General features: G+C 41.7%; 1 protein-coding gene across 1 annotated transcript in view; it reads right to left on the reverse strand.

Annotated features, from left to right (window-relative positions):
* Positions 1-7,158, reverse strand: part of LOC121575201 (sodium channel protein type 8 subunit alpha-like) — a 139,364-nt gene extending 132,206 nt beyond the window's left edge. The window contains exon 1 of the mRNA XM_041888153.2: positions 7,064-7,158. The gene's annotated coding sequence lies outside the window, so the exon portion shown is untranslated. The remainder of the gene's footprint in view (positions 1-7,063) is intronic.
* Between the last annotated feature and the right edge of the window lie 19,376 nt (positions 7,159-26,534).

Below are 26,534 nucleotides of genomic sequence, written 5' to 3' on the forward strand. Positions count from 1 at the left end.
CTTGAATGAGTAGGTGTGTCCAAACTTTTGACTGGTACTGTATATTGAATTATCATTTTCATGATTGAGTATGCATAATTTCTGCCAATTTGAAAAAGAAACAGCAAAGTGTGTTTGATATTTCATTTCCATGGTACTATCCAATACAACATTGACACATTTAAAAATAAAGTCTAAATGCTTCAATGACAAATAATTTCTCATGTTTGCCATTTACTTTTACTTTGATAGCATGAATTGTGACAAAAAGAAAAATAATTCTCAATTGGCAATTAACAATGCATTTCCATACTCTGTGTGGTTTAAGACTGTCAAAATGATCAATCAAATTTGTTAAATCAATGAGAAGGGTGCAATTTGGGCGTTCCTGCATGTGGGCATTCCTGCATCTGCAGAAATCCCTAAATGTTTAAGCTAGAACTCTGGTCCACAGGTGGGATCGGGGGCGCTCCAGCACAGTAGTTGGTGGTAATGCACCATAAAGTTGGAAGCCAACCACCAATAAACCCCACAGAAAAGAGGCAGGAGTGACAACGGTAGCTAGCTAATTTCTCATGTTTGCCATTTACTTTTACTTTGATAGCATGAATTGTGACAAAAAGAAAAATAATTCTCAATTGGCAATTAACAATGCATTTCCATACTCTGTGTGGTTTAAGACTGTCAAAATGATCAATCAAATTTGTTAAATCAATGAGAAGGGTGCAATTTGGGCGTTCCTGCATGTGGGCATTCCTGCATCTGCAGAAATCCCTAAATGTTTAAGCTAGAACTCTGGTCCACAGGTGGGATCGGGGGCGCTCCAGCACAGTAGTTGGTGGTAATGCACCATAAAGTTGGAAGCCAACCACCAATAAACCCCACAGAAAAGAGGCAGGAGTGACAACGGTAGCTAGCTAGCTAGGAAAACAGTAGACAGTGTCCTTCGCTCCTGCCTGTCGTCAGTGGTGTAAAGTACTTAAGTAAAAATACTTTAAAGTACTACTTAAGCAGTTTTGGGGGGTATCTGTACTTTACTTTACTATTTATATTCTTGACAACTTTTACTTTTACTTCACTACATTCTTAAAGAAAATATTGTACTTTTTACTCCATACATTTTCCCTGACAACCCAAAGTACTTGTTACATTTTGAATGCTTAGCAGAATAGGGAAATTGTGAAATTCACGCACTTATCAAGAGAACACGTGGTCATCCCTACTGCCTATGTTCTGGCGGACTAACTATGCATCACAAATGCATCTTTTGTAAATAATGTCTGAGTGTTGGAGTGTGCCCCTGGCTATCCGTAAATGTTTAAAACAAGAACATGGTTCCGTCTGCTTTGCTTAATATAAGGAATTTTGACTTTTGATACTTAAGTATATTTGAGCAATTAAATTAACTTTTGATACTTAAGTATATTTAAAACCAAATACTTTTAGACTTTTACTCAAGTAGTATTTTACTGGGTGACTTTCACTTTAACTTGAGTCATTTTCTAAGGTATCTATACCTTTACTCAAGTATGACAATTGGGTACTTTTCCACCACTGCCTGTCGTGCACTGGTTTCCTGCAGTTCTGTTAACGATAACGAGTGCAGTTGTTCGGCAGGAGTTTAAGACACTAGGTAAAGCTTCATGTCCACCAGATGCGTCAAACTCTTTGCATTTTGGCGGAAGTCATTCATTGTCAATTAAGCAGTCCGCGACGCTGCGTTGGGGATGCCGCGCTAGGCTGCGGTATGTTCTGTGTATGGCATGCGTTCAATATTTTCCTTTCGTGCCTTGCTTTACTGTGCAGTGGTACAAACAGAAGTTCATAAACAATCTAGCCAGCTAGCTATCTATCTAACTACAAAGCTAAACACTTTGCTAGATAGCTTTGCTAATAAATTGCAAGCACCTAGCTTCCACTTTCCAGCGAATTATTTCACATTCAACTGACCAGGTAATCCAATCGTATTGGCAATGTGTCTCCATGCAGCAATTTTTTGGTTCCCACAGTTTGGGAACCGCTGCTCTACAGTATGGTAGTGTCCACAGTAGAATAAAAATCTAATTCTATTCGTATTGTAGTCCCATGATCCTCCCTCACTGAGTTCTTGTATGTGACATTTTTGTTTATTGCTAGTCAAGATCATCCCCAATGATACTGTAATATGATGGCGCCGGAGGGGATGGCTACCGTTTTATGGACTCTTAACCAACCGTGCTGCTACCCAGACTATTTGCATTGCCCCCCCACCCCTCTTTTACGCTGCTGCTACTCTGTTTATTATCTATGCATAGTCACTTTAATAACTCTACCTACATGTACATATTACCCCAATTACCTTGACTAACCGGTGCCCCCGCACATTGACTCGGTACCGGTACCTCCTGTATATAGCCTCGCTATTGTTATTTTTACTGCTGCTCTTTAATTATTTGTTACTTTTATTTTGTATTAATTAATATAGTATTTTTTTGTGATTTTTTTGTGTGATTTTTTTTGGGGGGGTATTCTTTCTTAAAACTGCATTGTTGGTTAAGGGCTTGTAAGTAAGCATTTCCCTGTAAGGTCTCGACAAGGTCTCCCTGTAGACCTCCACAATTCTGGTTCATCCTTTGGAGCAATTTCCAAACGCCTGAAGGTACCACGTTCATCTGTACAAACAATAGTACGCAAGTATAAACACCATGGGACCACGCAGCTGTCATACCGCTCAGGAAGGAGACGTGTTCTGTCTCCTAGAGATTAACGTACTTTGGTGCGAAAAGTGCAAATCAATCCCAGAACAACAGCAAAGGACCTTGTGAAGATGCTGGAGGAAACAGGTACAAAAGTATCTATATCCACAGTAAAACAAGTCCTATATCGACATAACCTGAAAGGCCGCTCAGCAAGGAAGAAGCCACTGCTCCAAAACCGCCATAAAAAAGCCATACTACGGTTTGCAACTGCACATGGGTACCTTTTGGAGAAATGTCCTCTGGTCTGATGAAACATAAATAGAACTGTTTGGCCATAATGACCATCGTTATGTTTGGAGGAAAAAGGGGTGGCTTGCAAGCCGAAGAACACCATCCCAACCGTGAAGCACGGGGGTGGCAGCATCATGCTGTGGGGTGGTTTGCTGCAGGAGGGACTGGTGCACTTCACAAAATAGATGGCATCATGAGGAAGGAAAATTATGTGGATATATTGAAGCAACATCTCATGACATCAGTCAGGAAGTTAAAGCTTGGTCGCAAATGGGTCTTCCAAATGGACAACGACCCCAAGCGTACTTCCAAAGTTGTGGCAAAATGGCTTAAGCACAACAAAGTCAAGGTATTGGAGTGGCCATCACAAAGCCCTGACCTCAATCCTATAGAAAATGTGTGGGCAGAACTGAAAAAGCGTGTGCGAGCAAGGAGGCCTACAAACCTGACTCAGTTACACCAGCTATGTCAGTAGGAATGGGCCAAAATTCACCCAAGTTATTGTGGGAAGCTTGTGGAAGGCTACCCGAAACGTTTGACCCAAGTTAAACAATTTAAAGGCTATGCTACCAAATACTAATAGAGTGTATGTAAACGTCTGACCCACTGGGAATGTGATGAAATAAATAAAAGCTGAAATAAATAATTATTTATACTATTATTCTGACATTTCACATTCTTAAAATAAAGTGGTGATCCTAACTGACCTAAGACAGGGAATTTTTACTAGGTTTAAATGTCAGGAATTGTGAAAAACGAAGTTTAAATGTATTTGGCTAAGGTGTATGTAAACTTCCGACTTCAACTGTATACTAGACACCATTGCTAGTACTTGTAGCTTGCAGCAAGCACCATGCCCGGTCTGTCTCCCCGTGTCCCGTCCTGCGAACTCCTTACTCACCGGCTGTCCTAGCCAGCATAGCAAAGATTATCTGAGTCATTCAGTTTATAGTACAGCCTCGCCTCTTCCTCTCTGATCCAGAAATATTTTTACGAAATTAAGAGCACCAGCATTTCTGTCTGGGCATAGCTACCAAGCCCAGACAACCTCTTCCACCTCACTCTACCAAAACCCCACCCACAGTATTTGAATGACAGATCTAACATAAAAAATGGAAACGCAAAAGGTGCAATGAATAAACTAAATAGCAAAATGAAGCATTACAATTGATTATCGAATTTGATTGATCATTATAATTGACAGTCTTAAATCACACAGCATATAGAAAATAATTGTGAATTGCAATTGACAATTATATATTTTTTTGACACAATTCATGCTGTCACAACAAGGACGTGAAACGGCAAACATGATAAATAATTTGTAATTTAAGCATTTACATTTAGTTTTTAAATATGTCAGTGTTGTACTGAATAGTAGGCCTACCATGGAAATGAAATGTTAAACACACGTTGCTATGTATTTTTCAAATTGGCAGGCATTATGCATACTCAATCATGAAAATAATAATGCAATATCTTTTTTTGCATTTCAATTTGTATTTTGTCACAAAATGCATACCCATTTGGGAAAATTAATTTGAAACATAATATTGATTTAACATTTGATAATTTGCATTTCCAATTGAGTTTGGGCATCTAATTGCTTTCATAAAGAAACACGTCAAAACCATTCAAATCCACATACCCTAAACCGCTGACATCAGAGACTGTACCACTAGGAAATTAAGTCGGCGTTTAAAGTAACCCGACCCGGGTGCAACGTCCAAGTCTCCTTCCACAAATGCTACATGAATTGATTTACTTTCAAGGTGATTCACAAACACCGATGCAACACAGGACATATAGGGACCTCATGTAGGCCTACTAATGATGGCATAGAGGAGCTGTCCCACCGGTTTTTCTATAGGGAATGTGTCAAGTAAATCAAGACTATTCATTATGTTCTCATTCGGGCTGCAGGTAAACCAAGTCAATGTACTAGTCAAGCACATTCCAAGCGGAATCACGTTGTGATGCAAAATATTTCATTCAAAAAATTAAGGCTACTCACGTGTCCATTCAATCGCTACGAGTGCATGCTGTTCCTAATTTCATCCCGGACATTCGAACCCAATAAGCATGCGTATTTACCAATAGCATAATTGTAACATCCGTTTAGATTTTGCTACAGACAGACAGACGAATGATTAGTCCATTGTGAAGATTGTTAATCTCATGAAACCGAACCCGAGATGTTAGAAAACTCCAGTGGCTTCTGGAAGCCGCAGCACCGTCTCCTTCGATCGCGCTGCCTGTCGCTGTCCCTTTCAGCACCATTGATGCAGCTTCAAAGGAAGCGCTTGCTCGAGTCCTCTACGCATGTGTCCTCTACGGCATGAAAAGAGACATCCAAACGCCTAAGCCTGTAACTGTACTATTTATCGCAACTGTTTCATTCCATTATTGCGAGGGGGGCTAAGGACGACGAAACTAAGAACATTAGACATCGTGGAAACTGACCTGAAGAGGAGGGGCAGAGGAGTGAAGATCGATTGAGGAGAGAAACGCAACTGGATTCCGCACGGGCCAGTCGAGGGTAGCAGCAGCACACCATATCCTATGTGTCTATACACGAGGGCCTAGTGTGCCTCTGTAGCGTCACCAAATGCACACAGAATTCAATAAAACAGCAAATTGCTGGTTTCTAATTTAGCAGCGACTGGATATGCTACTGCATGACAGCACTATGGACTGGAATAAGCTATATACACAAATATAAACACAATATAGTCAATTAGTCTAGACTAAATGCCAATCCCATTGATTTGGATATAATCATGTCTCGTGTGCTTTCAGTGTTGTGGCACACGTCTATGAATGAACAGGTTAACCTAAACCCCAGCCAAGAATGGAGGTCATTCAGAAAACGACTCATGTTTCCCATGTCAGGACAATAATCGATTAAATTATGAGTGGATTTCCTCCCCAAAAAGTTGTCATTACAAGCTATTACCTGATAAACCACATATTACATGTAAAACCGTTAAGCAAAGTAAAATGCGCACTTTTTTTGGCTTATATGTTATAAACTGGTAATAACGTTTCCACTGTATGGTCTATCAGTCTTACTTTGTATTGTAGTCCATGCACTGTTTACACACACGCGCGTGCCTTGTCCTGGCTTGTGGGCCAAAGCATTTACTAAAATACTGCAGTATAGAGGATGCTTCTGGGTAGGCTTATATGACAGAGGCACAAGTCCATTTGAAAACATGCAGTGCTGGTAGAAATTCTAGGCTGTCATTCATTTAACTGTGCTCCAAAACACTCTCTGCCCCACCACCCGAGGTACAGTTTATAAATTGCTATAGATTATTTTGATAAGGTGTTTTGTTAAGTTCCCCAAATACCATTGACGGCCGTATTTTTGTACCACACCCGAGAAGGCTGCCTAGGTGCGATAAGGTTCCCAAAATTAACATGTAAGGGTTATAACACCATCGGGGACATTTCTTTCCACCTCTATTTGGGGATGGGGCTGTAAAGAAATGGGGAGGGGGTGCCGCGGTCCCCCTTCAACTGCCCAAGCTGAGGCATAGCCTACCTATCTCACGTAATACAGCCTCAAAATGAGTATTGCAAGGGGAGGGGTGATAGAGTGGGGGTGGGGTGCGGGGCATGAGGTAAAACTATCATAATTACAGTTAAATTATCTTACAAAGGATTAGGGTGTCGAATATTCATTGACTCAAAGCGCATACCGGTACTTTGTATGGCTCAATGTATATCGATGTCAGCGCCAACACGCACTGAAGTTTGACGTGTTCCCACTTCCCCACCGTATGCGTATGTTTCACATTTTGACACATTGAAATGTCATTCCGTTCCGAGGCAGGCCAACACCCCAATGTACCTGCTTTATCACTCGCCACCACTTCCCGCAGTATAAACTCATATTTTTCAGCTAAAGAAAGTAATCCTTACATGTAATTGAGGTTTTTCATGCATATTTGCCCAAGCATTGGCAAGGAGCCCTATACAAAAACGCGAGGATAAAATATGTTGAGGGGGACCGCTCTGCGGCACTGGGGATGCAGGTTGTAGACAGGGAAGTAGCATGCATGGTCCTCCACCAAAACCCAGCCTGACAAGACAACAGAATAGTTACTTACTTTATTTACTAACAGAAATCCAGACAGCCGGCACCGAACTGCAGATGTCCAAAAGATTCGGGAGAAACTGCGGCTGTCGCCATATTGTTGCTGCTATCTCCCTTCCCAGTGCGTGCGGGTACCCTGCATAATTGATGACTCTCCGCAAATTGTTAGGGAGTGTCGGTAAATGCCTTTGGTTTGAAAACGGCCAAGGGACCGTAGCATCGCAAGCGACACAAAATGGAACAAAGTTATTGAACTAATAGTTAAGAAGACTATCATATAATTCGTAATCCAAATGTTAAAATGGATGATTTCTGAGTTTGTATTAGTGGATGACAAAACTGTTACATTACCTCCATCTCCCAGTATTAAATATAAAATCAATTCGAAAGTGCCTGCTTTCAAAGAAGCCACCGTTAAGCATGAATGATACTTAGGTGAGTCACTTAGGTGAGTCACAAGTATGCCCTTCCCCTTGATTAGAAGGAAACCTGAGAGGGAATTAACCATATCAGTCCTGATATCCCAGCAAAAATCGGCGTTTCATTTATCTGACTTTCATTTATCTGCATGTCTAGCCCTTATATTTAGCCTCACAATGAAGGGTTTTACCATTTTCTATTCAGGACAACCAGGGCTACAAGTAGAACACAGAACAATTTGACATAAACAGTTGCATTCATGAGATTTATTGATAAATGTCACACACAAAATATGGTCCACCAAAGGAAAACCCTGATGAAAATTAGTTTATATGAATGCTGTAAGTACAGAAATGTTTTGCTCACTGGGAAATTAATATTCAACTACTCAGTGACAACTGTGTGGAGTTTGTCACTGCAACTATGTGAGTTTTTAAAAGTATTCGGCTATAGACCCCTTGCCTTTTTCCACATTTTGTTACGTTACAGCCTTATTCTAAAATGGATTAAATTATTATTTTTCCATCATCAATCTACACAAAATACCCCATAATGACAAAGCGAAAACAGGTTTTTAGATTTTTTTGCAAATGTATTACAAATAAAAAACAGAAATACCTTATTTACATAAGTATTCAGACCCTTTGCTATGAAACTCGAAATTGAGCTCAGGTACATCCTGTTTCCATTGATCATCCTTGAGATGTTTCTACAACTTGATTGGAGTCCACCTGTGGTAAATTCAATTGATTGGACATGATTTGGAAAGGCACACACCTGTCTAAATAAGGTCCCACAGTTGATAGTGCATGTCAGAGCAAAAACCAAGCTATGAGGTCGAAGGAATTGTCCGTAGAGCTCCGAGACAGGATTGTGTCGAGGCACAGATCTGGGGAAGGGTGCCAAAAAATGTCTGCCGCATTGAAGGTCCCCAAGAACACAGAGGCCTCCATCATTCTTAAATGGAAGAAGTTTGGAAACACCAAGACTCGACCTAGAGCTGGCCGCCTGGCCAAACTGAGCAATCGGGGGAGAAGGGCCTTGGTCAGGGAGGTGACCAAGAACCCGATGGTCACTCTGACAGAGCTCCAGAGTTCCTCTGTGGAGATGGGAGAACCTTCCAGAAGGACAACCATCTCTACAGCACTCCAGCAATCAGGCCTTTATGTAGCGGCCAGACGGAAGCCACTCCTCAGTAAAAGGCACATAACATAACGCCCGCTTGGAGTTTGCCAAAAGGCACCTAAAGGACTCTCAGACCATGAGAAACAAGATTCTTCTGGTCTGATGAAACCAAGATTGAACTCTTTGGCCTGAATGCCAAGTGTCACGTCTGGAGGATACCTGGCACCATCCCTACAGTGAAGTATGGTGGCAGCATCATGCTGTGGGGATGTTTTTCAATGGCAGGGTCTTGGAGACTAGTCAGGATCGAGGGAAAAATGAACGGAGCAAAGTACAGAGAGATCCTTGATGAAAACCTGCTCCAGAGCTCTCAGGACCTCACACTGTTGGTGAAGGTTCACCTTCCAACAGGACAATGAATGCCCTTGAGTGACCCAGCCAGAGCCCGGACTTGAACCCGATCGAACATCTCTGGAGAGACCTGAAAATAGCTGTACAGCGACGCTCCCCATCCAACCTGACAGAGCTTGAGAGGAACTGCAGAGAAGAATGTGGGAAACTCCCCAAATACAGGTGTGCCAAGCTTGTAGCATCATTTCCAAGAAGACTCGAGGCTGTACTCGCTGCCAAAGGTGCTTCAACAAAGTACTGAGTAAAGGGTCTGAGTACTTATGTAAATGTGATATTTCCGTTTTTTATTTGCAATTCATTTGCTAAAAATTCTAAAAACCTGTTTTTGCTTTGTCATTATGGGGTATTGTGTGTAGATTGATGAGGGAAGAAAACAATTTAATCCATTTTCGAATAAGGCTGTAACATAACAAAATGTGGAAAAAGACAAGGGGTCTGAATACTTTCCGAATTCACTGTATGTACACTGAGTATACCAAACATTAAGAACACCTTCTTAATATGGAGTTGTACCGTTGGGGCTTAAACCACTGCCCTGAATGACGGGTCGCCACTACCTACCATGTACCCATAGCATCTGTAAAGTCATCTTATAATGTGTCTCTATTCTTTCTGTTCAGCTCAGGTGGACCTCAACGCTGCCAAACCACGTTTTATCCAGTCTGAGGATCTTACCACTGTGATATACAGAAAAAAGCCATAGCAGCTTCCTGACAACCCACAGAGGTTTGATTACCGTGTGTGTCCTGGGTCCTGAAGGCTCTAACTAAGGGACGGACACACAGCTTCTTAAATCGGTCATCTACACTGATTGAACAGGATTTAACAAGTGACATCAATAAGGGACTATAGCTTTCACCTGGATTCACATGGTCAGTCTATGTCATGGAAAGAGCAGGTGTTCTTAATATTTTGTATTCTCAGTGTAGTAGAACCCCTTACCTTCTAACAATTATTGTGTAGCTTGTGATCGTCATGTTACATGTGCGTGTTTGTGAGAGTCTCAGCTTTTCATATATAGCTTTTAATTATTTTATAGGTCAAACCATTAGGACTCTCCAGACGTTTTTTTATAACAAAACCGTCCACGGGCCCCTTCGGGATCCGCCCTTGTCTCAAAAACACTGCTCTAGCTCAGCCCGCGCTAATCACACAGACTAATGGTTGGTACTATCTACGAATGCAAAGGAAATAGACGAATCCAATGGTACAACCCAGAGTCTGTAGCTCAAACACACAATGTTTAAAAGGGGGTTAGAAGTCCAAAACGCGTCGGTGATACGGTGGGACTCATTGGGTTAACACGAAGTGTTACCTTGTCCTTAAACTCAAGGTAAAGAAGTTACCATACCGGTAGACTATGGTTTTATGATGAGAAATAAAATAATATGATTTATTAGCCTAACTTTGGTGAACAGTGTCCAGTTTTATTAACCAGTTGCATGCCCATACTGTCATACTAACTGCCAAATCCTTACACTGTTAGCAGTTATTGTAATTGTATTAGTAATGTACTGTATTAATCAACAGTATGATAATGTACAAACTGAATACAATAGATTACCATAGAATGCACAGTAAAATACTGTACATTTGTTTTACATCACATTTCTATCATTTCAACAGTAAAACACTGTAGAATGCACAGTAAAATACCACAAATGTGTTTTATAGTATTACATACACATTTTAGTCATTTAGCAGACGCTCTTATCCTGAGTGACTTACAGTAGTGAGTGCATACATTTGCATACCGTTTCGTACTGGTCCCTTGTGGGAAACCAACCCACAACCCTGGGGTTGCAAGCTCCATGCTCAACCAACTGAGCCGCATGGGATTAATTATAGTGCATTGTGGTAAAATGTTTTGGGCGGGGAAATAGTCTGGCTTATTAACATTTGTTAAGACGTGCATGTAAGAGGCTTTATTTGTTACACCCATGAGTGAGAACGCTGTACCCCAACAGAATATGATAATATACTGTATTTTAGGAATTCTCCAAACCTTGTCTTGAAACTCTACAGTAACTTACTGGCCAATTGCTGCCAGTAATTTACTGTAATTCAGAATACAGTTCCATACTGCATTTTTGGAGCGCCCAAAACCATTTGAACATTAGTTGGTGCATGATATTGTGGTTTCTCACTCATTAACATATTTCTAGGCATGTATTGTAAACAATATTCCCTCTAAGCTGCATGCGTGGGACTGCCGTGCAGAATAAATATCAGCCTGCACAGAGAAGCACGAGATTGAACTTCAATCAACTTCCTAGTTTTCCCCTTTACTTAACACTATCAACGTTTCCCTCTACTGTGCGAATTGAGATCGAATCAACGCAATATTAGCCACTTTCAATACAACATACCGAAACAAAACAAACCATGCAAGAGATTTTCTTGTACGCAGAGCGCATTGGAGTAGGATTCTATTACATTGACAGGCACGACTCAGGCCCATACTCCACACAGACCAGTGCGCCATAACCAATCAGAGCTGTAGTATCCCTATATGCAAATAGACCATTGCCATATATGGATCTGTGCCATTAACTTTGAACTGGACTGTATTTACAGCATGAGTGGTTGCTAGTAGATGCGCTTGTTTTGAGATCAAAGCAAGAGCTGCATGTAGCCAGGTGTGTACATTTGTTCATATTCTTTGCTAGTAAGTGAGTTATTAGCCCAGTTATAGCACATTTATAGTCAGCAATGGTGGTTGCTTCCTACAAGAGCACAAAACGTGTGCATTTCTAGCCATCTTTGAAAAGCAAGTCAGGTAAAGAGCTTTCTTTCTGTAAGGGGCAGTGTTGTATTTTGGGGCATTGTTGTATTTTGAGACAGGCTTGAATAAGCTAAGTAGCCAATAGGCAGAGGGTAGCATAATTTGTCTGATTCTCTGTAATAATGGTATGGGAATAATAATGAATTTTATTTTGTAAAATGGTTCCTTGCATCAAACAACAACATTTTCAGTCACCTCCTAGTCTGATCCTTACATGTTTTTTTTCAAAAGTCTCATTGAATGTAGCCCTACATTGAACACCACACATTGGCTGCTACTGTAGGCTGAATGATACAGCTATTTCCATGTTTAAATGTTTTGGGGTGTATTTTCTCCTTTGTGTTTTATGGTAGGTTACTCTGATAGGCTTACATTATGATCAAATAGCCACAGTAGCCTACTTGGCCACTGTTATAACGGTAACTTAAAGCGGGTACAGCCTCAGTGTTCACAGTAGACGCACGCCCGAAGTTGCACAGAATTTTCACAAAGTTCAAGTTTGCGCTCAGCAATAGAGGGAACATTGATTGTAAGAGGTTATATTTGTTGAATCCGTTAGTGAGAGTGCTGTACCAATTTAAGTGACATGTGGTAGTGGTCAGTGATGTAAAGTAACTAAGTAAAAATACTTTAAAGTGCTACTTAAGTAGTTTTGGGGGGTAACTGTACTTTACATTACTATTTATTTTTTTGACAACTTTTACTCCACAATATTTCTAATATATATGTACTGTTTACTCACATGCTGTACATTTCCCCTGACACCCAAAAGTATTCGTTACATTTTGAATGCTTAGGCAGGACAGCAATACGGTCCAATTCACGCACCTATCAACATAACGCGTTGTTATCCCTACTGCCTCTGATCTGGCGGACCCACTAAACACAAAAACTTTTGTAAATTATGTCTGAGTGTTACTGTTGCCCTGCCTGTCCGTAAATACATTTTTAAAAAACAAGAAAATTGTGTTGTCTGGTTTGCTTATGTGGTGTCAGGACAACGATGCTGATATGCTGTGTAGACAAGAAATCCGCTTGACACTGTACTTGATTATAAAGGTTTATTATATCAAAAGTTCCAGCGTCAATTTACAGATTTCTGCAGAAATCCGAAGAACAACTAACCCAATCTAAAAATGATTATTCTCCCCGTCCTTTGTTCCAACCATGGTATTTAATCCTATGTAACATAATATGGGTGGATTTTGATAGACCAATCCCTGGCTTCCACATATCCAAGTCTCCTCTGTTTCAGGGGGCCCCTATAGTAATGCTTTCCAGATGTTTCAGCAAAGCAGAGTAAAGTTAATCTATCACACCATTTGCAAACGTCAGCCAAAATTATAAACTGTTCAGATGCTACATATTTCCCCCCTTCGAGACTAATTAAGTCTCAAAAACAAAAAGAATAGGATTATGACAAATAACAATTTTTCTTCTTGAGTAACTTTAGCAATAAAACAAAATGTATGGAGAGTAAACACATTTTTATGTAGACAAATTGTTATGGAGTGTAAACAAATTGTAAAGTGTAAGAGCAAAAAACCTGTCTGGCAGCTTTCATTCCAAATATCCATCAATCAATCAAGACAGGAAAATTCTCTCACGGCCCCTCTGCCCCAGGCGACCACCTAAGTACTCCAGATCAATTTATAAATATTTATCAATGCATTTTAAGCTATGATGCAATTGAATACACATGAAAACCTCAGAAAACAAAATACAATCAAAAATGTCCACATTCAGGCTGGTCGACCCATCGGACCCTCCTGTGGATTCTCTCTGTCCCTGCCTAGACCCAATATCCCTAAGCATCCACGAAAAAAACAAAATAGCTGAGGTCCCCACATGTACCCAACAACAGAAAACATCATTCTTCAAAAAATTAATACAGAAAGAATATGACACAAATTATGTATTACACATGCAAATATGTCTATATATACATACAACCTCCCGAGTGGCGCAGTGGTCTAAGGCACTGCATCGCAGTGCTAACTGTGCCACTAGAGATCCTGGTTCGAATCAAGGCTCTGTCGTAGCCGGCCGCGACCGGGAGACATGGGGCGGCGCACAATTGACCCAGCGTTGTCCAAGGTAGGGGAGGGTTTGGCCGGCAGGGATGGCGTTTGCAATGCCAGGGTTGTGGGTTCGATTCCCATGGGGGGCCAGTATGAAAAAAAATAATGTATGCACTCACTAACTGTAAGTCGCTCTGGATAAGAGCGTCTGCTAAATGACTTAAAATGTAAATTGCAGACACTGGAATGTAGTCCACTACACTGCATCTCCTCAGCAGTGTCGACTTTCAATGCAACGTCGATGATGGAATCTGAACATTTCCACACCTCCTTGTTCCACTTCCTCCAGTCCATTCATATTGTCCATGTTTGAGTATTTGAGTCCCACTCTACACATCCCCATATACTTCTGGAAGAAAAGAAAACACCATCCAGTATCTTTTGCAAAACAACACATGCAAATTAAAACATCAATATCAAAAATGATATATATAAATGAATCACATTCCATTTCCCCCCTTTGATTCATGAGAAAACACTAAATATCACAACAAAATGCAAAGAAATATGAAAAATTATCGCACAATCAGATGTTCAAAATTTCCTAGAGTTACTTCAACCCTAGTTTTCATAACTTTTTGGTCTGACTTTTTTCCAATTTTAGGAAAAATCAATTTCACTGATTTATCCACAAAACTCTTTCCCACTATCTGAGGATATTAAATCGGGAAATCCCCACTGTTTATGACTTCTTTACACAAAAACTTAGCAACCGACTGAGCAAGCTTTTCGCTTAGTTGGACATATTATTCACCTCTTGGTGTTGGAATGTAACCAGGAATAACAGTCACACCCCTGCAAACATTATTATTCAGACAGATTGTGCACCTGCCTATGACATAGTCAACCTGTTCAAGCGAATATGGTGCCCAAAAACCATACTTCTTTGTGATCTTTCTCCTAACCTCCCCCCTTGCAACATGAGCTAACCCATGTGCTTCCTAAATCATCAGACCTAATAGGTCTAGAGGCGATACTATCAACCCCTCATGGTTTCTCCAAAGACCAGTAGCATCTTTGACGGCCCCTCGGTCTAGCCATAACTGTTTGTCGATCGTAGAAGCAGCTTCCTGCATCAAAATCACATCCTTAAGCGTAATTTTGTCTTCCAAGTCCACTCCATGAGTGACCAGAAAAACTTTTCCCAATTTGTCCGCTCCTGTGACGGCTTTTGCAGCTTCATCAGCAGCTTTGTTCCCTTGTGTGACTTTTGACACATCTGTTTTATGAGCTGCACACTTAGCTATCGCTATCTCTTTAGGCTTCATCATAGCAAGCAACAATTTCATTATTTGCGCATGATGTTGTATTGGAGAACCATCAGTTTTCTTAAACCCTCGACCTTTCCACACTGCTCCAAACAAATAACATACACTATATGCATATGCAGAATCAGTGTATATCGTCACTCGCTTTCCTTCTGCTAACAAGCACGCTTCTGTTAGCCCCACAAGTTCAGCAAGTTGTGCAGACGCAGGCTGCGGTATTACTTCAGCCTTTTCAACAACAAATCCAGTTCCTTGGGCTTTAACTACTGCATAGCCAGCACACTATTTATCTCCCACACGATAACAAAATCCTTCAATTTGTGGTTCGATCCCTTGGATTGCTTCATCTTTCAATGGATACTGATTCTTCCAAGGAGGTCTGGCTCCTGGTCGAAGTTCAATTTTCACCGGTTGGGCTGATTTCACAAGTCCAATATCGGTACTGTGTTGAGACCACAAACATTCTGGAACTTGTTGCAACATCTCCTCTTTCATAGTGTCTGAATCCATCTTCGCACTGCAAATAGATTCATGTGTCATCCGTTCATCTTGTGGCTGTCCTTGTCCTGGAGCCGAAATCATGATTTTGAGTAATCGCTGATCTTCACTCCTCCAAATCGCCAAATTCTCTTTCATCGGTGCAAAAACAGCTTTCTCTGCTTCTGTCATGATTTCTCCTATTTGCTTCTGCTCATAGCCTTCAGAAATCAACAAGGTCACATGTGGCACACTCTTCTCAATCTCAAACTCTTTATCCAGATAATCGTCTGTGTTTATCTTCATAGCTGCTCCTTGTGGTCCTAAAATTATGCAACATGAGCTGAGTTGAACTTTCTTTGGTTGATGACTCAACCATTCCTCTGAGTTCGATTGGGCAGCATTCTTGAAATACTTGAGCGTACAATGAAATGGATATTCTGGAAGCCTCGCACCTGGCATGTTTGCCACAATGAATTTCTCCCATATCTTAGCCTGCTTCAAAAAATCTGCACTGAGATTTCCAATCCAAGATACTGAAGAAGAATCCATCTCTGTCGTCATCAACAATTGGTAAACCTTTTCTTTTGGCACTTCTACCAGACAGCCGTCTGGCGTACATTTTACATTGTACAATTCAATCTACACAATGCATCTCTTCCCAACAATGCAATAGGTGTATGTTCTGATACCAGTATGGGTATTGTAATTTTCTGATTATTATAGCAGAGCTCAATTGGTTCCGTAAGAGGAATCAGCTGTTTCACTCCCTCAAATCCGATTGTCCTAATTAGTTGATTGGACATAGGGAGATGTGTAGCATCTTTAGTCCGAACACAGGTGAAAGCAGCTCCGCTATCCGCCATCACCTCCAATGGTCGGTTGTTTACTTTCACCTCAATTGTTGGATCTTTTTCCGGTCCTGACGCTACCAGCTGACACCCCCCTTTCGGATCTTATGGGCACCTCTAGAATCCTTGCTCTGGGCCCCTATGAGGGTTCACCGGTCCTCCAGATGATCTTGACTGGCCCCTGTATCTTCCTCTGAAATTTCCTCTGGTGATTCCTCCTGGCCCATTACACTCACGGGCAAAGTGACCAACCTGTCCACAATTATAACACACTTCTGAAGATTGCTGGAAGTATGGCTTAAATCTTCCTCCTCTTCCTCTTCCTCTTCCTAAGCCTTCTCGTCCTCTTCCTCTCCAATTCTGTGTCTGTCCAGAAACTGGCTGTGGATATGAAACAACTGGTCCCACTAGTGGTGGCTGGTACAATTGCGGTTGGAGTTGGTTCGGTTGAAGCTGTGGCAGTGATTGTTGATTTGGTGAACACTGATTCTGCATAACCAAAGCCTGTTTCTTCTACTTCTTATTCTCCACCAGTTGTATTTGATTGAGTTTTCTGAGAGTTTCTTGGTCCTGTTCTTTCTGGTTGTGTTGCTTTTTCCGGTACAGATCCACTTGATGGGCTATATGATCTGTATAGACACCTTTTGTCATGCTTCCAAGTCCAACCACCTCTGGCAGTTTGCTCCTTACTGGTGAGGGCAGTCCCATCTGCAGTTTAGCTCGCAAAATTGACTGCTCTATTTGACTCACATCTGGATCATTTCCGGTAATATTTCTCCACACTTGATGAACTCTTGACACATAGGCTATCAGATTTTCTTGTTGTCCTAGTGGGTCAATCAGAATGTTGTCAGGATGCACATTTGTTGGAAACGTATCTTTCAGTGCTCTCCACAGCTGATTTCTACTTGCAGCTAACAATTCAGGATCATTCACCGCAGTCCCCACATATCGATGAAGTCCAGCTCTCTGAAAAATTTCTTCCATACCTGGAATCCCAAGGAGATTAGCCAAAAGTCTCTTAATGTCTCCTATGGCAGACTGTGTTCCCACCGTAATTTCTTCCAACTTTGAAATCCAAGGATATGCTCCATCTTGAAGAGTAGGCAGCTTCTCAAGTATATCTGACGTATCGGTATTCTGCAAAGGCTTATACTCCAGGTTCTGTCCTCGAATTATCACTGGCATCATCTTCTTACTTGTGTTCCCTTTTCTTGGCCTCAATATGTATTTCCTCTCCAATTATTGAGATTATTTTTTCAGCAGTTTCTCCTTCTGTATCTTCAGCTTCTTGAGTTGTTCTTCCAGTTCTCTTACTTCTTCTAAATTATTCGCCTTATCCAAGCATGATGTGCATCGGTCTATATCTCTTTCTATTTCTTCTGTGCTAGTCATTGTAGAATAAAATCCTCTTGAACATGAAGCACCTTTAATCTCCAAATCTTTATCGCTGTCTTCATCTTGACTTTCATCAGAGCTCGGATCTCTTGTATCCTTCTCCTTCCAACTTCCATCACCCCTTCTTTCCGCTCTGGCCAACCTCTGTCTGATCACAGGGTCATATCCACCCATGATCTCTTCTGAATCACTCTGATCATCATCATCATCATCTTCAAATTCCATCCTCCTGAACCCCACTCTACCCTTAGTTTCCAGACGTGTCGTTTTCTTCTTACTTTTGGAGTTTGAATTCATCTTTATGGTCGTTTCTGCTTGTCCTCTCTCTATTATTTGTTCATCTTCATCTCTGATGCAATAATCACCCTCCTGAATGATCATTGGAAGCTGAGAATAGACGTCCTTAAACTCTACTTTTTCCTCATAAGGTGGGGGCCTCTTTGTTGAATCCGTATGTGAGAAAGGTGTATTGACTTCTGCCATTAGTTTTTCTGTTACCTTCACCTCTTTTGCCATTTTCTCTATACCTCTGTCTCTTTTATCTTTTGTATCTTTTATCAGTTTTTGTCCCTCATTTTCAAACAACTTAAGAACACCCTGCTCTCTTTGTCTCTTTTCTTTACGTTGTTCCCCTTTTTTCCCTTCTTTTGATCTGCCTTATATGTCGACACAAGCACTTTCATTATCTTAATGACTTCTGGGTTAAGAGTCCCTTCCACTGGCCATGGTTGTTCAATGTCAGGCCAACGTTTATTCCATTTTCCAGATAACCTTGCAATACCATTAACTAGAGGATTACTATTTTGTACTACATCAACAGGAGTAATTACTTTCATAGTTTTGATGTCCTTTTCCCCCATTGTAACCACTCTTTTATATTCCTTTATTGTGAATTCTTTTATTATTATTATTATTTTAAAATAATTAATTTGTAAACCCAAAAAACTTTTAGCAATGTTGCTTATCAATCCCTCCTATTTTTATTAATTTATTTTTTAATTTAAATTAAATAATTAATTCATGTATTAATTTATTAATTTATCAATATATTAATTTTTTCTTATTAATTTTTTATTAATTAATTTTTTATAATTTTTTATTTTACCAAATTATTGATTAGTGGCAATCTTACCACATCCGATCAGGAAAAGGAAAGGAAACTAGTCAACTTCAGAGCAATCCAAAAAAGAAAGACCTTTAATCCAGCAACACTACAGCACCCACAAACCAATTACTTAATAAGCACCCAATTACCTTAATTTTACAGAATAATGTCAGTGCTGGATTTCCAACACAACTCTAATCAAAACAACCCATACACAAAAAACCCTAATGTGCAATTCTCAATTACATAAATTGATCAGTCTGATGCCAAGTCCCTGTAAAATTGTCACAACATGAAATATTCTATGCATACACAATGTATCTATTATATCCTGTAAGGGAAAGTAAGTTCGTGGATAGAACAGTACTGGCCTTAATTGGACTGGATCCGGGAAGCACACGCTGTCGCGTGACGCACTGGTCAGCACCTCCTCTCTCTCTGTCTCCTCCTTCTCGTTTCTCACATCACAGAAGAACAAAAGAAACAGACAAGAATTTAGTATTTTATGCACTCACTGGGTTATTTCAACCATACAATACCCTTTTAGACATACCTATGTTCACATTCGCGCTAAGAAATAAGCAAACAGCTTAACTCAGGAATATTGTAAATAGCGCAATAAAATTTTATTTTATTTATTTATTTAATTATTTTTATTTTTAATCCGTCAACATATCTTCTCATTTATAAATTCAATGTATCTCAATCAAATAGTTTGATAGGTAAGCAACAGCCACTTATCAAACAGAATACTTTATCCGTGTGTATTCAAAATCTCCCTCTTTCTTCGGGCCGGGCTGGCGACGCGCACCATAGGCTTGGTGCGGGGAGCAGGAACAGGACGGGCCGGGCCGGCGACGCGCACCATTGGCTTGGTGCGGGGAGCAGGAACAGGCCGGGCCAGGCTGGCGACGCGCACCATTGGCTTGGTGCGGGGAGCAGGAACAGGACGGGCCGGGCTGGCGACGCGCACCATTGGCTTGGTGCGGGGAGCAGGAACAGGCCGGGCCGGGCTGGCGACGCGCACCATTGGCTTGGTGCGGGGAGCAGGAACAGGACGGGCCGGGCTGGCGACGCGCACCATTGGCTTGGTGCGAGGAGCAGGAGCGGGCCGGACCGGGCTGACGAAGCGCACCACTGACTTGGTGCGGAGAGCAGGAATGGACCGGACTGGGCTGGCGACGCGCACCACAGGCTCGGTGCAAGGGACAGGAACAGACCGAACCGTACTGGGGACACACACCACTGGCCCTACGCAGGGATCAGGAACGGGCCGGACCGGACTGGTAACACACCCCAGTACCTCTCGCCGTGCCTCTACACCTTCCTTCCCCTTTTTGACCAGTGGCCCCCATAACCTGGCGGCCTCCTCTGCCAACCCGCTGGGCCGCTCTATCGCGGTCTCCTGCTGCCCCGTCGTCCACGGCGTGAGCCCCCCCTTAAAAATGTTCTGGGCTTCTCTCCTTCCCGTGGACCAGGTCTCCATATCTCTCGCCAGCCTTTCGCCCTTCTGCTTCCAAGTCAAGCCCCTCTCTTGCTCACACGGCTTGACCCAGTCGAGGAGGCGCTGGATATCCGCTAGAGATTTCCCTGGCGATGGCTCCTGGACCCGCTGCTTGGTCCAGTTCTGGTGGGATCTTCTGTCACGATCGTCGGGAACAGAGGAGGACCAAGGCGCAGCGTGGAATGCGAACATATTTATTAATTGATGATCACACGAACAAAACGAAAACGTGACGTCCCTGGTTACATTCACAAACCAACACGGAACAAGATCCCACAACCACTGTGGGAAAACAGCCTGTCTAAATGTGTTTCCCAATCAGAGACAACCAGCAACAGCTGACACTCGTTGCCTCTGATTGAGAACCACTCTGGCCAACATAGAAATACAACAACTAGAATACCCAAAGGAAACTCACACCCTGGCTCAACATACAAGTGTCCCCAGAGCCAGGGCGTGACACTTATCCATTACAAATCATCTCTATGCAATCATAACTCCTCCCGGGGGGCTCATCGTTTTTTTTTACAATTATGGAAACGTTCTCTCAAATGGAGACTCATAAGGTTTTAACCGTAAGTCCTCCCGGGGGGCTCATAGTTTTTGACAATTCTGGAAACGTTCTCTCAAATGGAGACTCATAAGGTTTTAACCTTAACTAACATATTTCCTTACAAAAAACTAAAACCCCTGTTCTCAACCAAAACATATATATGTATATATCTCTAACATAAATGTTATCATAGCATGAGTCGACACAGCTGGAACACAGCAGAGACCTCCCCATGTACACACACGCATAGGCTCTCTTTCACACACAGACACATATTCAAACAAGAATGCATCCGTTCATACAATACTCTAAAGCATGCTTACGTCGCTCCTTTTTTCCTTTATATTCCTTCCTAAATTTCTGCTAACTTGAGTTGCAGATATTCAATGAGAGGCTACATCGAACATATACTTCGTCAACTATATTCCGAGAGGTAACATGCAATTGAATAGATATTGTACAATCTCACAGTTCCCAGAACTGACCCGAAAGTCAACCTAGTGACTTTCCTAGGATTTACGGCCCATCTTAATGATTGCCTCGTTTGAGGGCTTTCGTAGATCAGCGACGTCCTAACAATATACTTTTTTCCTTATTTCCTTGTCTTATTCCTTCATTCTATTCCTGGACACTCCTTTACATTTATTCAAGCCAAATATCCCTGTGCCCAGTGTTATCAATTCCTATAGACACTCCCCCCTGTTTGCGTTGTTTTCAACGCAAACAAATTTAGAAATTTAGAACGGATTGTCATCCCACAGCAAATAACAGCAAGGCGCACACACAAGTCCTTTGACGGTACATCCCCTCAACGTACACACACAGCCACACGAACTGACCAGTGCCCAAAGTTGTGAGAAAGCTCACCTTATCTGCCGGCCTCTGTAGCGGGAGTCAGCTCGCGGCCCCATGATGAAACGCTGAGAAAAGACGCAACACGTCCCAAATCCTCGTCGCCAATTAATGTGGTGTCAGGACAATGATGCTGATATGCTGTGTAGACAAGAAATCCGCTTGACACTGTACTTGATTATAAAGGTTTATTATATCAAAGGTTAGGCAGGACAGCAATACGGTCCAATTCACACACCTATCAACATAACGCGTTGTTATCCCTACTGCCTCTGATCTGGCGGACCCACTAAACACAAACACTTTTGTAAATTATGTCTGAGTGTTACTGTTGCCCTGCCTGTCCGTAAATACATTTTAAAAAACAAGAAAATGGTGTTGTCTGGTTTGCTTATGTGGTGTCAGGACAACGATGCTGATATGCTGTGTAGACAAGAACTCCGCTTGACACTGTACTTGATTATAAAGGTTTATTATATCAAAGGTTCCAGCGTCAATTTACAGATTTCTGCAGAAATCCGAAGAACAACTAACCCAATCTAAAAATTATTATTCTCCCCGTCCTTTGTTCCAACCATGGTATTTAATCCTATGTAACATAATATGGGTGGATTTTGATAGACCAATCCCTGGCTTCCACATATCCAAGTCTCCTCTGTTTCAGGGGGCCCCTATAGTAATGCTTTCTAGATGTTTCAGCAAAGCAGAGTAAAGTTAATCTATCACACCATTTGCAAACGTCAGCCAAAATTATAATCTGTTCAGATACTACACTTAATACAAGGAGTTTGATGTATAGCATTTACTTTTACTTTTTCTCAAGTATGAGTCATTTTCAATTAAAGTATCTTTACTTTTATTGAGTACTTTTTCCACCACTGGTAGTGGTTCCCTAACAATTAAATGTATATAGGGGACAGATCAAAGTGGCAGCAAGTCTCAAACCTTTAATGGTTGAGTGGCTAGCCATATCCTTTTGATCTGTCTTTCCTTCAGTCACTTTTAGCAATTGCTGATATTATTTTCAATACAACTCAACAATAAAGTACTGTATTGCTGTTTTGATATATATTTAATGCAGCATACTGTAAATGATGATGCATTGTGGATAAATATTGTGGGAGGACAAAGAATCGCTGTCTGATTAACATATTTTAAGGCATGCCTTGTACTTGGCTATATTTGTTGCACCCGTACCAATTTAAGTGATATGTGGTAGTAGTTCCCTAACATTTAAATGTACAGTGCCTTGAGAAAGTATTCAGACCCCTTGACTTTTTCCACATTTTGTTACGTTACAGCCTTATTCTAATATTGATTAAATAAATTAAAATCCTTGGGCCTCCCGAGTGGCGCAGCGGTCTAAGGCACTGCATCACAGTGTTTGCCGCCGATACAGCTGTCACACCCTGGCTCTGGGGACTCTTAAATGTTGAGCCAGGGTGTGTAGTTTCTATGTTTAGTTTTCTATGTTTGAGTTTCTAGATCGTGTAGATCTATGTTGGCCAGGGTGGTTCCCAATCAGAGGCAGCTGTAGTTCGTTGTCTCTGATTGGGGACCATACTTAGGCAGCCGTTTGGCACCAGTCTGTGTGGGATCTTGTTCCGTATAGGTATGTTATTAGTCTACCTTGGACTTCACGTATCGTTTGTTTTGTTGTTTTGTTCGTGTTCAGTATGTTAATAAATATGTACGATTATCACGCTGCACCTTGGTCCGTCTCATCCGTAAACGATCGTGACAACAGCCTGGGTTTCGATCCCAGGCTGTGTCATTACCGGCCATGACCGGTAGTCCCATAGGGCGCCGCACAATTTGCCCAGCGTCGTCCAGGTTAGGGGAGCTCATCGCGCTCTAGCGACTCCTTGTGGCGGGCCAGGCACCTGCAGGCTGATTTCGGTTGTAAGTTGAATGGCGTTTCCTCCGACACATTGGTGCAGCTGGCTTCCGGGTTAAGCGAGCGGGTGTTAAGGATAGAAAAAATTGATCTATTTTTGTGATGTCGATGGTTGAGTCTACGATAACAGAGAAACTTTGCTGCCTTGACTTCATCTATAATAGTGCTGAATGTCTTGTTGGCAAGAGCCTCAATAAGCTTGTTTTGTGACTGGTGGCTAAGGTATGTTACACGCTCTACCGAGTTCATTAGGTGCTGCTCAAGGATTGAATCGTAGTGTGCCAGCAATTTAAAAAGCTCCAAGAAGTTCACCTCATTCGATTCAGGGGCGCCCAGCCCAGCATACTCCCTGTTGCCGCTAAATGCCAGGCCCTGTATAGCTAAAAAAAGAGTGGCATCAATCAACCTATGAAGGATCCTCCTCTTCCTCTCCACCTGCTCCCTCTCTGCTTTTAAGAGCCCCACAACCACGGTGCTTTCCTGACTTATACTTAACTTAGTCATTAAAATTGACTTCTCAGCCTTGCGGTGAGTACTGGACTTTTCATGAATCTCAATCTTCTCTATCCCTTTCCTATATGTAGAGAAGCCCATACTTGGATCAGCGCAGATTCTCCCAGCATTTATGTTCGATTTTTTGCCAAACAGCAACAGAAGCAACAGAAGCAAATGACTCGGTTGGCTTTAGTGAAATAAATTAACCTGTGTCTTCCCACTGTGCATGAACTTCACACTTTACGCTTCTACCATGCTGGATTGAAGCGTTGTTTCTCCTGTTCATATGGGAAATTGGCATACCCATCCTTCAAACCAGGCGGGCACGGGCAATGCTCGATCACGGCTCGGATCACTTCAGTGGTGAGTGGACGGTTTTTAAACAGGTATGGGTCGGTTGGGCACTGCTCTCGTAATGATAGAATGTTAGCGGGGCAGCAGGCAGGGCCTGCACTGCTGGAAGAGGGTTTGAAAGCGGGTCTGCAAGGCGGCGTGCTTCTGGTGTCGCCGTCAGCAGAAACATCATCAGCTATGGCTAGACTTACTTTGGCTATGCAATTGTCCTCCTCCACCTCCTCATTACTACTTGTGCAGATGCTTGGAGTGCTTCCTCCAAGTTGTTGGTGGTCCTCCTCCTCCTCTTGTGTTTTTTTTCCCACGGCCACAGGTAGGGCTGTGGCGGTCATTCAATTTTGTCAGCCGGTGATTTTCGAGCAAATAATTGCTGGTCTCACGGTAATTGACCGTTAATTAACATAATCACATTTAGCATCTCCTGGCTTCCACACATAGCCTACAAGCCACTGATGCAGACCTTTGGAACATCTACATTTTAAAAAGTATAATAAATCCATGTAATATAGCCTACACCATCACAATAAATCCATTATTTATTTTAGACAGGTCTAAAGCAACATGATATAAAGAAAATGTATACTGTTTCAGAAGAACAGAATAGCATACTCTGAGTTGTCCTTATGTTAGGCCCTGATCTGGCTATGCCATATGGCTGTGGCTACACTAGTTCATTTAGCAGACAAGATTTGCTTAGAATTCCATGGCATTATTTTATATTGTGTTATAGTATGTGTGGCCATAATGCCCCCTAAAAAAATCCATGCCATTTGTGGCCAGTGGCCGTTGTGCCCCTGGGCTGAATATAATAATTACAATTCCCTTCTACCGGCTGGGCGCTCCGAAGCACCTCTCACTCACATGGCTCTCCATCATGTGATCGGGGCTTTCTCACAGGCTACAATTGAAGACAGACACATCGGTGACGGAACTGCGCGCGTCCTTATCCAATTCCGAGGCGCATATTGAAGATATTGGAAGAACAATCCACATTTACTTTTCGTCAGCCAACAAGATGAGTAGGCCTAACGAACAGCAAAAGCACTAGCATATGTCAATCTACTATCCCCCATAGTACAAAAGTTGACCTATTCTATTCTGTGCGAGAAATAAATATTCCAAACATAGTCTGGGACAGTTGTGGGATGCGATAGATCCCAAATTAATACCACCACTAGCATCAAAAACCCTGTTTTAAGTAATGAGGCTGACGCAACAGATTAGAACGTTTAGCTTAAAATGTTGATAAACTATTAGGATATTTCTTCACATTATAAGCACAGCAATGCACACAAGGCAGTAAGCTATAAGCGCGAATGTTCCATTAGGCGTCAGCAAATATATAATTCACAAGTGATAGGCTAATATTGTCACTCATCAGACTATTCTTGATTTAATATTGTCTTTACATAAACTAAATAATATATGTGTGAAATTTGTTTTGATTTAGAATGGACCATTATCATGCACCTGTCTCAAACAGGGGCAGGGGAAAAAAATACATGTCATCTATGCACTTAAATAGCGAATGGAGGATGCTATACCTGTGGTTAATTTTCTTTCCATCCTGTTATAAAGAGAAGCAATGTGCTTCATATTAGGAAAGTTGATAAATAAATATAGTAGGCTTAGCCAATAGAAAGCTGATGGGATCATCCTCTTTTTAACAGAGGCCATCACTCTGTTTTCTCACGCAATTGCATAGTGTATAGAAATGTTGCTCAACATGAGCTCATGGGCTCTCATGAAGTGTTTGATTAGATTTTGGATTGCATTTGCATTGATGTCAGAGTAATTAGAGGGACAATATAGTGCTGAATACCAGGCAGTTAGCAAGTTTGGTAGGCTACTAATGACCATCAGCAGCATCCGAGCTTGGAGAAGCCTAATTACCGTGACTAAACGGTA

The sequence above is a fragment of the Coregonus clupeaformis genome, chromosome 10, assembly GCF_020615455.1.
Source record: "Coregonus clupeaformis isolate EN_2021a chromosome 10, ASM2061545v1, whole genome shotgun sequence".
Taxonomy (NCBI): Eukaryota; Metazoa; Chordata; class Actinopteri; order Salmoniformes; family Salmonidae; genus Coregonus; species Coregonus clupeaformis.